This window comes from Taudactylus pleione, unplaced genomic scaffold (assembly GCF_031769625.1).
Source record: "Taudactylus pleione unplaced genomic scaffold, aTauple2 ptg000256l, whole genome shotgun sequence".
In the NCBI taxonomy this organism is placed as follows: Eukaryota; Metazoa; Chordata; class Amphibia; order Anura; family Myobatrachidae; genus Taudactylus; species Taudactylus pleione.
The window spans coordinates 13,140,697-13,146,099 of NW_028284658.1; the positions used below are offsets into that span (position 1 = coordinate 13,140,697).

The 5,403-nt window shown below is 41.7% G+C and overlaps 1 pseudogene; it reads right to left on the reverse strand.

Moving 5' to 3' along the window:
• Window positions 1–3,222: 3,222 nt before the first annotated feature.
• On the reverse strand, window positions 3,223–4,439 carry LOC148514955 (actin, cytoplasmic type 5-like; annotated as a pseudogene).
• Window positions 4,440–5,403: the final 964 nt, after the last annotated feature.

A 5,403-nucleotide genomic window follows, 5' to 3' on the forward strand; every position in this document is an offset into this window, starting at 1 on the left:
GGACACCCAGACTGAATGCCAACCGGGGTTTGTATAAGAGGTGTGTACAGGGTATGTTTTGCTAGCACTAAAGACAGGAATGGATTAGAGACAGATCCAAGTCTTGCATTACAAAAAAAAATCCCAACAAGATGTGACTTACTGTAAGAATGTCTCACATTCCAAGGGCAAGTTCATTTGTAAGCAAATAATATGTACAGTGCTTAGTGGCGCTCAAAAATACAAGATAATTGTGGTACACGTATAAATGTTTTATTTCATATAAAATATCATCCACATTATATATAAGACTCTCGGGAGCGTGTAAATAGATGATAATTATAAAATACACATAAAAGATTAAATAAAAATAAAAATGAACATGGAAATAGAAGTAAACATCAATAAAAATAAAAAATAATAAATAAAAATAAAAAACATATAAGATTCTTCGAATAATGCACTGTTATAGCCAGTTAGATAAGTGCTTTATAGAAAAGCTCACAGTGGATCAGAGTAGACAAGATGGTATAATCTATCATATCAGTCTGAAACCATACTCAGGATCAGCATTAACTTAGTGTTCCAAGGAGTTCAATATGTATAAGTAACACAATGTTGCCTTATTTTAGAGAGAAGTTTCAGAATCAACAAAGTAGCAGACTCTTTTATAAAAGTCACGGAGCATATAACTCAAAGTCAGCCTTGGCTAGTGTTCCAATTAGCGTGAATAAAATTAGATGACAATGTTGTTTGCTTATAACAGTCTCTGGACTCTTAACCACTTGGGTAATATTTGGATATACTCACAGGTCAGAGATAGATGAGTATCCAGACTCCACACTTAGGGCCTGATTCAGAGCCGGACGCTATTTACGCTCGCTCGTTCATTAAAAAGGGGTGGCTATTCAAATGAACCGTTCGCACTTTGCGGTCTGTTCACGCCTCTATGTCTGAACGAGCGAACAAAACTTGCGGTCCTAATTTTGAAAAAGTGATACATTATCCTTTGGGGAGTGTCCAACATATCCTTTACCTTGTGCGCAACTCTCTCTGGGATATCTAGAAATACACCATCAGGGGTGCAATATATGACACATCCCATCTTACATAACAAATCTCTTCCCAGTAGGTTAGTAGGAGCCAAAGCAGCCAGAAGGAAAGAATGCCTGGTATGCAACGGCCCGATAGTAACCTCTGTGGATTTTGTTAAAGGATAATGGCCCTCATTCAGAGCCGTTCGCTATTTGCGTTCGTTCGTTCAAAAACAAGGGGTGGCTATGCAAATGATCCGTTCGCACATTGCAGTCTGTTCACACCTCTAAGTCTGAACGAGCGAGCAAAACATACGCTCGTTTATTTGATAAAAACGCCCCCTGGGCGCTCGCACCATACGTCATGTCCGCTATTTAGATTAATCGAGTACATCGAACAGCGTATGAACTGCTCGCTATTCTTGTGGTTGGTTTTTCCTACCACAATCTTGCGAGCAGTTCTGACTTTAAAATAACCAAGTGACGTGGTCAATGAAGCTCCTGTATTAATTATGTACACCCATAAAACGCCCGTTTTGACCTTTAAGCACACCTGCGTTCTGATTTCCACTCCCCGTTTTCAAGCACCTTCCCCTGTTACCACCCACATACGCTTCCTCCTGTCACTCAAAATAGCAGGCATTCGCTATTTAGCGAACAAACGATTTTCGGCCGCACTGACTGGTTCGCGCATGCGTATTAAAATCCGTACGCATGCGCAGATGTGCGAACATCGGTCAGAACGAACGAGCGACCGCTTACAAGCGGCTCTGAATGAGGGCCTTAGTTTTTATCTGTGTATGATATCTGGAAGATATAATAGCCAGCGGCTAGCATAAACTGATCTAGGTAGCTGGCGCTACAAGAAGTGTCTCACTGGGGAGCTGCAGACTCACATCAGCCCACGGGGGTGGAATTGTTTTATGTTTATATTTGAATAAGTGGAATTTCACTATATGTGATTATTTCCTTTTTTACATAACCGTGACACAATGAGTATGTGATTAAGGAACAACTGGAATTGACATCGGGAGAATTTATATGAGCCTAGAGACTAGAAGATATTATCTACCAATAACCCTGAGAAAGCGCCTGGATTTTTTATTGTTTGTGGACTAGTTTTTATCTGTGGATGCCAGAGATGGAAGATATAATATCCAGCGGCTAGCAGAAACTGATCCGGGGCTCACTGGGGAGCTGCAGACTCACATCCAGTGTAGGGGCCAATGTGAGTCTGCAGCTCCCCAGTGAGACACTTCTTGTAGCGCCAGCTACCCAGATGAGTATATGCTAGCTGCTGGCTATTATATCTTCCATCTCTGGCATACACGGATAAAAACTAAGTGTGGAGTCTGGATACTCACCTATCTTTGACCTGTGAGTATATCCAAATATTACCCAAGTGGTTAAGAGTCCAGAGACTGTTATAATCAAACAACATTGTCATCTAATTTTATTCACGCTAATTGGAACACTAGCCAAGGCTGACTTTGAGTTATATGCTCCGTGACTTTTATAAAAGAGTCTGCTACTTTGTTGATTCTGAAACTTCTCTCTAAAATAAACCAACATTGTGTTACTTATACATATTGAACTCCTTGGAACACTAAGTTAATGCTGATCCTGAGTATGGTTTCAGACTGATATGATAGATTATACCATCTTGTCTACTCTGATCCACTGTGAGCTTTTCTAGAAAGTACTTATCTAACTGGCTATAACAGTGCATTATTCAAAGAATCTTATATGTGTTTTAATTTATTTATTATTATTTTTTTATTGATGTTTATTTCTATTTCCATGTTTATTTTTATTTAATCTTTTATGTGTATTTTATAATTATCATCAATTTACACACTCCCGGGAGTCTTATATATAATGTGGATGATATTTTATATGAAATAAAACATTTATACTTGTACCACAATTATCTTGTATTTTTGAGCGCCACTAAGCACTGCACATATTTTTTGCATCTCATTTTTGTGTGGAGATTGGCATTCTCCACGTGGTTTGTGCTGGTTGGCTGCTAGAGATACTTGATTGTACAAGACAGGTGTCCCTTTCAGCGCGAGGTTTTCTGTTCTTTTTTCTTTCAAGTTCATTTGGAAGTTGGCTCTATTCCAGTTTCATGAGGCTAGCATGAGGCGTACACATCTGCTGAGGCAAATTAATACTTTGAAGAACTCATGCAGCAAATGCAATGCATCTGCTAGCAGTCCATTTAGAAGCATTTGCAGTGAACAATGGTTGGGCCAGACTCACCATATTCCTGCCTGCTGATCCACATCTGTTGGAAAGTGGAGAGGGAGGCCAAGATAGAGCCACCAATTCAGACAGAGTACTTGCGCTCAGGTAGTACAATAATCTTAATTTTCATTGTGCTAGGGGCAAGGGCAGTGATTTCCTTCTGCATTCTGTCAGCAATTCCTGGATACATTGTGGTACCTCCAGACAGGACAGTATTGGTATACAGATCCTTACGGATGTCTACATCACACTTCATGATTGAGTTTAATGTGGTTTCATGAATGCCACAAGATTCCATACCCAAGGAAGAGGGCTGGAAGAGTGCTTCTGGACACCTGAACCTCTTGTTCCCAATGGTGATGACTTGACCATCAGGCAATTCATAGCTCTTTTCCAGAGACGAAGAGGAAGCAGCAGTTTCCATTTCCTGCTCGATGTCCAAAGCTACATAGCAGAGCTTCTCCTTGATATCTCACACAATTTCCCTCTCAGCTGTGGTGGTGAAACTGTAGCCCCTCTCTGTCAGGATATTAATGAGGTAGTCTGTCAGATCATGGCCAGCCAAGTCCAGATGCAGGATAGCATGAGGCAGGACATAACCTTCATAGATGGGCAGTGGGTCACACCATCACCAGTCCATCACAATACCAGTGGGATGACCAGAGGCATATAGGGGACAGCACAGACTGAATAGCAACATACATGGCTGGGGTATTGAAGGTCTCAAACATGATCTGTGTCATCTTTTCTCTGTTTGCTTTGGGATTCAGGGGAGCTTCTGTGAGAAGAACTGGGTGCTCCTCAGGGGCCACATGCAGCTCATTGTAGAAAGTGTGATGCCAGATCTTTTCCATGTCATCCCAGTTGGTGACAATGCCATTTCAATGGGGTATTATAGGGTCAGGATACATCTCTTGCTCTGGGCCTCATCACCTACATAACTGTCTTTCTGGCCCATACCAACCATGACTCCCTGATGTCTTGGGCAACCAACAATTGAGGGGAAGACAGCACTGGGAGCTTCATCTCCAGCAAAGCCGGCTTTGCACATACCAGAGTCATTGTAAATGATGAGCACTGCAATCTCTTCATCTGCCATTTTTAGTTTATTTTACTGGAGGTTTCCTGAGTGGAAAGTGCGATGCGATGGATGGGGAAGGAGGTGCTGTCGGGTCCACTGCCACCGGCTGAATGAGCTTCTGACGAAGAATTGATGCAGATTCGAAACACATTAAGCGATGTGGCACCAGGAGAGTCGGATTGACGGGGGGATCCTGTTTCCTTAACAACCTGATAGAGTAAAGGGGGATCCGGAGCCCTACTTGTTCTATTTGTAAAACATTGGAGGTGTTGAGTATAGAAGTGATCCCACATGTGAAACAGTCATGTCATTTTATGCTTGCTTAATCTTTTGTTAGTGAGTGCAATTTTTGTAATTACATTTTTGAAACTTTCCAAAAGGTATGTGCACTACTGGCAAAACGACGGGATGATGACGTTTTGCCTCCCTTTGAGATCCAAGTCAGGTGGGAAAACCCGAGCTGGTCTTGGATCCAACTCATTTCTGCAAAATTATGGTGGGTTTGATTCTCTGAGAACCGAACCCGCTCATCTCTACAAAATATAATATAAAACAAAAAAGAGGAGACTTGGCGTCAGTGATCCGCTGGGCAACTGGGTGACTGCTGTCATACTTGCTCCCCCTTGCAAAGGGTTGTTTAATAATCAATTGTTTTTTAAAGGTGGATAATGACCTACCGGAGCAATTCTACATTGCTCTGGTGTGGGGACAGATGCTCTGAAGTACATACATGCGCAGAGCCGCAAGGATCCGATCCCTCTTTGCAACCCAGACCTCCTTCCCATAGTAAGGAGTGAGGCGCTGGGAGCCAACACCATCTAAAGCTGGGAAACTAGCATTTCCACATGTGTAATTGATTATAACGGCTGATGAATAGGCTCCTTAGAGAGGTTTTTGTAGTTGAAATTATGCATAATTAATAATGAATGCACTTGTTATACCTAAAAATAGTGGTTTACAATATGGGTGCAAGTGTCAGTTGCTTGTGCCCGGTGTAAACTCAATGAATATGCTACTGTTGCTAATTGGAATGCATCTCGAGCTCAGAACATGGGTCGA